The 8,720-nt window shown below is 51.2% G+C and overlaps 1 long non-coding RNA gene across 1 annotated transcript; it reads left to right on the plus strand.

Moving 5' to 3' along the window:
* Window positions 1-610: 610 nt before the first annotated feature.
* LOC129394423 (uncharacterized) lies at window positions 611-3,571 on the plus strand. Its single transcript, XR_008621676.3, has 3 exons — window positions 611-1,377; window positions 2,579-2,693; window positions 3,223-3,571. It is a non-coding gene; the product is annotated as an uncharacterized LOC129394423 (long non-coding RNA).
* Window positions 3,572-8,720: the final 5,149 nt, after the last annotated feature.

Genomic DNA, 8,720 nt, shown 5'->3' on the forward strand with positions numbered 1-8,720 from the left:
CACTGCAACCTCAAATGCCTGGGCTCAAGCAATCCTCTCCCCTCAGCCTCCCGAGTAGCTGAGACTGCAAACACATGCCACCACACCTGACTTAGTTTTAAATTTTTGCAGAGACAGGGTCTCACTATGTTGCCCAGGTTGGTCTCAAACTCTTGGCCTCAAGTGATCCTCCTGCCTCAGCCTCCCAAGATGCTGGGATTACAGGTATGAGCCATTCTTGATACCTGGGATGGGACATGGTCCAGAATGGGGACAGGAAAGACTCCAGAACTAGCAGAACCACACACTCCAGCCAGAAAAAGAGGCGAAGGAAGTTGAAGGAAAAGCAAGCCTCCCGATCAGGAGCCCCCAGCAGTTTCTAGCAGGCAGACTGGCTCACTTCTTCCCCGGGCAGGCCTGTTTTCCAGGACGCTCACTCACGTGGGAAACAGCTCAGTGCACACATGCACAGAGTCAAAGCTTTCTTGGAAGATACAGTGATTTCTTGATTTTGTTAGAACTGACTCACACACACCCTCACTCACTCCATGAGCCAGGGAAGCAGGGCTGCCCACCACACTGAGCAGGAGACTGGGGTTTGAGTTTGAGCTCAGGTCGGCCTCCAGCAGTGTCTCGGAAAGCTCAGAGAGAAGTCAGGCAGTGAGGTGACCAGATGGGGAGTCGGGGTGGGTTGGCCGTCCCTTCCTCCCTAACACTCGCCTTCTGATTCTTCTTAGAGGGCTGGTAAGGCTCCCAGGACTGGCATTCAGGCCTTGGCATGCCAGAGAATCAAAAGAAACTGCCCGTCCTTTCATGCAATTGATACAAGAAGCAACAGAAATTGCAGCTTGCTTTCAGTGGGACGTTAGAACTTGTGGAAGGAGCCATCACCCAGGGAGCTCAGCTGAAGCGTCAGGGCTCAGGCCCAGCTTCCATGCACATGCTGCTTCCCGGTTTGCTGACGTCCTCTGTGCTTCAGCACCATGTCACTCCTCAGCTGACATCACTCTGGATTGGCAGCCAGGGCCATGAGCTGTTGTTTTGTCAACAACCCTCCCCCTCTTTTTGCTCTTTCCTGGCTGTGTGGTGGACTCTTCAGGGACACAGCAGTCACTGCGCTGCAGGGACAGTCCCCAAGTGCCAAGGCACAGCCTAAAGGGGCCTGTTCCCACCATGGCATCCATGACAAGAACCAGGAGCCAGAATGCAGGTTTCTGGGACTTGTCAGCTCCCTCTGAGTGCCCTGTTGAGGATTCCTAGAAGTCCAGACACCTCACCCCCCCAACCTGGATGGACCACGCAGAGCCAATAGGAATACTTTTCTGTGGACGTGCCATGTTGGAATTCCAGACCTCCCTGCCCTGCCAGCCCCTGCCAGCTTCCTGGGGGCCCCAACTGGTGAGTTTCACCCCCAAAGTGGCTGCGACATTGGAAGGCCAGGGCCACCCCTGCCTTTTCCATTGCTTGGCAGCTCGATCGTTCATCCATAATCCCCAGGCGTGGAGGCAGGGCTGGGGGCTCAAGGGGCTCTCGGTGCAGTGGCAGGGGCGGGGGCAGGGGCTCCCCTAACTGCAGAGGCTAGCCTTACACACCCAGCAACACATGTCCCCCTTTATGGCCCGGGCTTTCTCTCGGTGCTTAAAGCCAACTGTGAAAAGAGCAGGGCTGATTCTGGCTGCCTGGCCGTTTCCTGGCAACAGGCCTGGCAGGAGGTCTTTCTTTCTCCCCCCAACCTCCCTTCTCTCCTCCACCACCCCCCTCTCTCTTTTCCCCCCTGTGTCTTGTGTTGTGTATCATTAAAACTTCCCTCCCAGCCACTTCGCAGCCAACAACCGGGCCCTTCTGGGGCTAGTTCCCTCCGGGCAGCTCAGCCGGCCCAGGGGTGGGGGCTCCGAGGGGTCAAGGCCCCCAGAGAGGGGGCTTTGTGTTCTGGAACCAAGGCTTAAACTCAAGTTGGCAACCTTTGGCACGTTTGTGAGGGGCAGCCACCAGCACCCCCTCTGCAGGCACCTCTTCCTTCTCTGTCTTCCTCCCCCACCTTTCAGGGTCTCGGTCTCTTCCTTTAGTGCCTGGAGCCTGCCAATAGTGCCACTGGGCACTACCCAAAACCACGCAGGCCTCACGAGGCTGGGCATGGACAACCCTTCACCTAGGAGGACAAGCCTCTGCTGAAGGCTGGGGTAGCTCTAGCCAGAGGCCTGCAGCCACTCTGGCACAGTGTCCTGGTCTGCCCTGAAAGGGCACAGGAACACAAAGGGTGTTGGCCTCAGGGATCACCGGGAAGCAGAGCATCCACTCAATGCATACAGGACCCAAAGAACTCTTCATTTGGCAGTTTCAACCTGCAGGGACACTGAGGCCCAGAGGGGGTGAGTGCCTTGTCCGGGGACACACAGCCAGTCAGGAGAAAGCTGAAGCTGGAACCCTGGTTTCCCAGTCCCCTCCTCTGTGGCTCTTCACTGGAGGGGACCCGGAGGGGAACAAGTGGCTCCCTGAGGCCCACGCACCTTTTGGGCCTGACCTGCCTGCCTCCAGAGCAGTGCTCAGGGGTGTCTGAACCTGACCCCGCCACTCTGGGGCCCTCCCCCTCTTCTCCTAGACCCTGAAGAAAGCCTCTGATGGGCCTAGAACAGAGAAGGTGACCCAGGACCTTGCCCAGCCTTTCTGGACAACTGGAAGACAGTTACGCTTCGTCCTCCACCTCTCCCTCCAACGTGAGTATCCGAGTCACAGGGGCCTAGTGCTGGCCTCCTCTGTCATCCAACCCACTCTTAAGGCTGGATGGGCCACCCCAGATCACCTATCTGGTACCTTGAGGCAGAGCAGATGCTGGGGGTAATCTCAGCTCATAGCCAGGTGGCTTCCGGGTGCAATTCTGGGGTTCTGCCAGCTCTAGCCTCGCTCACCCACAGGGTCTCTGGCCAACCAAGATGCCCTGACCACACAGACTGTATGGTCAGGCACTTACAGCGCACCCTGACTGCAAGCCCTCAGCTCTGTTGTCCCATGTTCCGGTGTTTTCCAGACTCCAGGCATTTCCATGCTACCCCCACTCTATAGCTGCATGCGTACCTGTTCTGCTATTTTTTGAACACTTTTCTTTACATTGATTTGCATTGTTCTTAATAACGTCAACTGAAAAGAAGACTTTAGATTTACTCATTTTCAACAATGAGGTTTCATTCTAACCAGACACTATGGCCCTGCAAAGGCTCTGAATGTGTGACTTTCTCTCTTTATTAGAAAAGGATCTTAGCAAGTGTTGGAGAGGTGCTGAAGTCGTATTAGGACCAACCAGACTTTTTCTTTGAGGATACTCAGAAGGAGTGAAGGAGAATGGAACGGGGGTGTGAATAAATGAGCTTTCTCCATGTGTGATTCAAAGTGGTTTAACCCATGCCTCACCTTCTAGAACACCCGTGGCCCTCTCTAGCCGTGAGAAGTGTCACCACTAGCCATCAAAATGCTCCCAAAAGTCCAACCTTTGACCAAACTACATTTCAGATTTTCATTTCAGATTTTCTTAAATTCTGGAGAAAAAAGAAAATAAAGTAAAAGAATAAATATTTTGGTTATGCCATGTACTCTGATTTGGGATTCAGAAATATGATTTCTGGCCAGGTGTGGTGGCTCATGCCTGTAATCCCAGCCCTTTGAGAGGGGAGGATCTCCTGAGCCCAAGAGTTGGAGATCAGCCTGGACAGTGTAGGAAGAAGACACCATCTCTAAAAATAATAAAAAGTTAGGCAGGTGCGGTGGTGCATGTCTGTGGTCTCAGCCACTCAGGAGGCTGAAGTGGGAGGATTGCTTGAGCCCGGGAGGTCGAGGCTGCAGTAAGCCGTGTTTGTCCCATTGAACTGTAGCCTGGGCGACAGAGCGAGACCTCATCTCAAAATAAAGAAAGGAAATATGATTTCCCACATTACCACACCTGCTGATGTGCATAGCAAAAGGCTGGGTGTGGGGGTGGGGAGGCTATGGTAGGCCAAGGTAGGGGTGGGTGATGAGGATGAGGGGAGGAAGGCTTTTGGGCAGTCTGAGAAAAGCAAGAGAGCTGGGAACATCTCGTCACCAACAGCCCTCAATCACTAAGACAGCCTGGTTGGGATTCTGCCATTATGTTTGGTCTCATGATAATAACAGGTCTTAGGAAGTCAGCCTGTGTTATCTACTAGATGCCCTGAGCTTTTTGGGTAAACTATGCCATTTAACCCTGCCAAGGGTGGAATTAGTATACCCATTTGCCAGATAAGAAACGGCCACAGAGAGATCTAGATAACTTTCCCAAAGTCACAGCTCAGCAGCGGGGAGCCAGGATGTGAACTTGTTCTTTCTGATCACAGAACTCATGCTCCCCCCACCCCACCACAGCATCACTTTGCCCCCACCCCCTACTCCCACCCCAACCTGAGGCTATTTGGCCAGTGAGGACCAGGCCTTAGGAGATAACCATCCCCTCAGGTGAAAGAGTGAGTCCCAGTGTCCCCAGGCAAGGCTTCCACCAGCCCCTCCCAGCAGAGACTTTAGGAAGTGCTCCTGTGTGGCATGGCTGGTGGGGCTGTGCCCCTCCATCCCTGAAACACACTCAGGGAGCCTGAGAATGGCTCCTAGACACCTGAGAATGAAGGGCAGAGGGGAGACTGTAGGAGGCAGGTGGCTGGGCTGCTGCTTTTTCTCTTTTTAAAAAATTGAGGCCAGGCGTGGTGCCTTACACAGTAATCCCAGCATTTTGGGAGGCTGAGGCGGGTAGATCACCTGAGGTCAGGAGTTTGAGACCAGCCTGGCCAACATGGTGAAACCCTTTCTCTACTAAAAATACAAAAAAATGAGCCAGGCATAGTGACACATGCCTGTAGTCCCAGCTACTGGGGAGGCTGAGGCAGGAGAATCACTTGAATCTGGGAGGCTGAGGTTGCAGTGAGCCAAGATTGCTCCATTGCACTCCAGCCTGGGTGACAAGAGTGAAACTCTGTCTAAAAAAAAAAATTGAAATATAATTTGCACACCATAAAAAAATCACCATTTCAAAGTGCACAATTCAGTAGCTTCCAGTATATTGAAAAAGTTGTGCAACCTTCACCACTAATTCCAAAACATTTTCATGAACCTCAAACCCATCAGCAGTCAAGTTGCAGCCTCTTTAGGAAAATGCAAAGGCAGCACTGGGCAGAACTACATTCTTTCTGTTTGTTTTGTTTTTGTTTTTGAGACAGGGTCTCACTCTGTCACACAGGTTGGAGTGCAGTGGCTCACTGCAACCTCTGCCTCTTGGGCTCAAGCAATTCTCCAGCCTCAGCCTCCTGAGTAGCTGGGACTACAGGCACGAGCCACCAACACCTGGCAATTCTTTTTTTTTTTTTTTGTAGAGATAGGGTTTCACCAAGTTGCCCAGTCTGGTCTCAAACTCCTGAGCTCAAAGCAATCTGCCTGCCTTGGCCTCCCAAAGTGCTGGAAATACAGGCATGAGCCACCGTGCCCGACCTGGGCAGAACTACATTCTGGATGCATCTTAAACCTCACCTCAACCCTACACCCTCCCTTTTGTTGTTTCCTTTCTCCCCACAAGTCATCTCAGAATGAGGCTCCCAGCTCCAGGCTCCAGTTGCAACCTCACCCCCACCTAGACAAACCCTCAAATCAAGAAAAAGAAGCCCTGGCAGGGCGTGGTGACTCATGCCTGTAATCCCAGCACTGTGGGAGGCTGAGGTGGATGGATTGCTTGAGCTCAGGAGTTCAAGACCACCCTGGCTGGGCAACATGATGGAACTCCATCTCTACCAAAAATTTTAAAAAATTAGCTTGTTGTGGTGGTATATGCCTGTAGTCCCAGCTCCTTGGGAAGCTGAGGTGAGAGGATCATTAGATCCTGGGAGATGGAGGTCGCACTGAACCAAAATTGTGCTGCTGCACTCCAGTCTGAGTGACAGAGTGAGACGCTGTCTCAAAAAAAGAGAAAAGAAAAAGAAATCCAAAGAAAAAAAAGAGAGAGACAGAGAGAAAGGAAAAGAGAAAAGAAAAGAAATTTCTGTTGGCCAGGCCCGGTGGCTCACACCTGTAATTCCAGCACTTTGGGATAGGCCGAGGTGGGCGGATCATGAGGTCGGCGGATCATGAGGTCAGCGGATCGAGACCATCCTGGCTAACATGGTGAAACCCCGTCTCTACTAAAAATAAAAAAAATCAGCTGGGCATGGTGATGGGTGCCTGTAGTCCCAGCTACTTGGGAGGCTGAGGCAGGGGAATGGTGTGAACCCGGGGCGTGGAGCTTGCAGTGAGCCGAGATTGCACCACTGCACTCCAGCCTGGGAGACAGAGCAAGACTCTGCCTCAAAAAAAAAAAAAAGAAAGAAATTTATGTCTCAAAAAAAGAGAAAAGAAAAAGAAATCCAAAAAAAAAAGAGAAAGGAAAAGAGAAAAAAAGAGAAAAGAAAAAAAAAAGAGAAATTTCTGTCTCAAAAAAAGAAAAAAGAAAAGAAAAAGAAATCCTAACACTCATCCATCCTTAAGTAAAAGCAACTCACCTTGTAAGTCAGTCTCCACATTTAATCCAACTACCCTACACTAGACATGATGGGTGAGGAGGATACAGATAGTTAGGAGGCCTTTGGCTACAAGTAACAGCCTCAAGTGGGCTAACAAACAAGGAAAATGTATTATTTCATATCACAAGAAGTTCCAAAGCAGGACTCCTCTGAAGGCAGTTAGTGTCTCAGCAATGGTGTCAGAGATGAAGTTTGTTTCTCTCTCTTGGCTCTGTCTTCCTCTGCCGGTCAGCTTCATCTTCAGGCAGCTTTCCTCATAGTCACAGAATGGCTGCTGCAGCTCCAGGTATCCCAACCCAAAACAACAATGTCCAAAAGCAGGGAAAAGATATTTCTTACTGTGTGTCATTTTAAGAGCCCCAAAAACTCTTCCCAGAAACCTTCTTGCACCCTTCAGCTGACCTCCCTCAGGCACATGTCACCCAGTTTAGGCCAATCCCTGGCAAGCAGAATGGGTCCCCATGATTGACTTAGATCAGTCAGGATTTATCTCTGAGCAAGGTAGGGGAGGAGTAAAGACCAGAACAAACTGAGGGCCTCTGCCATCCTGGAGGAAGGGACCACCAGCAGTGTGAGCTACACTAAATCTAAACAGAAGCCTGTCTTCCAGAAGTTCAAAAACAGCAGCTGAGGCTGGGCATGGTGGCTCATACCTGTAATCCCAGCACTCTGGGAGGCTGAGGTGGGTGGATCATTTGAGGTCAGGAGTTCAAGACCAGCCTGGCCAACATGGTGAAATTCTATCTCTATTAAAACTACAAAAATTATCCAGGTGTGGTAGCTTGCATCTGTAGTCCCAGCTAGGAGGACTGAGGCAGCAGAATCATTTGAACCCAGGAGGCAGAGGTTGCAGGTTGCAGTGAGACAAGATCACTCCAGCCTGGGTGATAGAGCGAGACTTCATCTCAAAAAAAAAAAAAAAAAAAAGAGCAGCTGATTGCCACAGAGGGAGGGAGTGGATGCTCACCGATCATTTTACATGTCCCAGGTGCCATTTCAAACACAGCAGCTATCACTCTGCTGAATAGGCAATTGTCTTTTTGAGACAAGTGTTATTATACCCATTTTGCAGTTGATGAAGCAGGTACAGAGAGGTTACATAATATCCTCAGTGTCACATAGTAATAGGCAGAGCTGGGATTCACTGGGGTTGTGGTAGACCTGGGCTCTAACGCAACCACTCAGAGAGGATTTCCCAGTCAGACATGTGAATCCCCATTCAGGCCTTATCTAGAAGCCAAGACAAAGGTGCATAAGAGGTGGGTCCTGCTGGGATGTGGGCAATGCCAGGCAGATGTCCCTGGTTAGCCCAAGGGCCCTCCCACGTCTGTGCCAGCTGTGCCTAGGCCCTTGCCAATGAGGCAGCTGTGACCCCATTCCCAGCCCACTGGGCCTCCATCCATGTGATTAGGCTCCCAGGACTCAGGGCCCATAGCTGGCCACCCTGAGGTCCCAGCAATGACAGCTACTGGCCATACTGGTCTGTGGAGAAGGTTGTTAGTTGGCAGAGTTCTGGAAGGTGCAAACCAGGACTTCACTAGAAATTTCTTCACCATCTCCAAGGATATTATGAGGCTTGTTCTATTCTATCTCCCTAATGTGCCCCCACAAAAGTCTTCCCCGCAAGACCCCTGAGATGGAAAGAACTTCCACACCTCTGTTTTGTTTCGTTTTGTTTTGTTTTCTTGAGACAGTTTAGCTCTTGTTGCTGAGGCTGGAGTGCAATGGCACGGTCTTGGCTCACTGCAACCTCTGCCTCCTGGGTTCAAGTGATTCTCCTGCCTCAGCCTCCCAAGTAGCTGGGATTACAGGCATGCGCCACCATGCCCAGCTAATTTTGTATTTTTAGTAGAGACAGGGTTTTGCCACATTGGCCAGGCTGGTTTCAAACCCCTGACCTCAGGTGATCCGCCCACCTCGGCCTCCCAAAGTGCTGGGATTATAGGCATGAGCCACCATGCCCGGCCTGGTTTTGTTTTTTAAGGAAACATTTACGTATTTGGTCCTCTGATGAATGACTGTCCCCAGCAGATGGCAAGTTCCTTGCAGGCCAAAACCTGGGCTGCTTTTGCTCATCAGTGCTCAGCTGCCAAGGGGCAGCTGCACACAGAGTTGCTCCATGAAGATGCATTGAAGAAATGGACCAGGTGAAATTCACAGAGCACCTACTGTGTGCATCAACCGGAGCTGGGTTATAAG

Source organism: Pan paniscus, chromosome 19, assembly GCF_029289425.2.
Source record: "Pan paniscus chromosome 19, NHGRI_mPanPan1-v2.0_pri, whole genome shotgun sequence".
In the NCBI taxonomy this organism is placed as follows: Eukaryota; Metazoa; Chordata; class Mammalia; order Primates; family Hominidae; genus Pan; species Pan paniscus.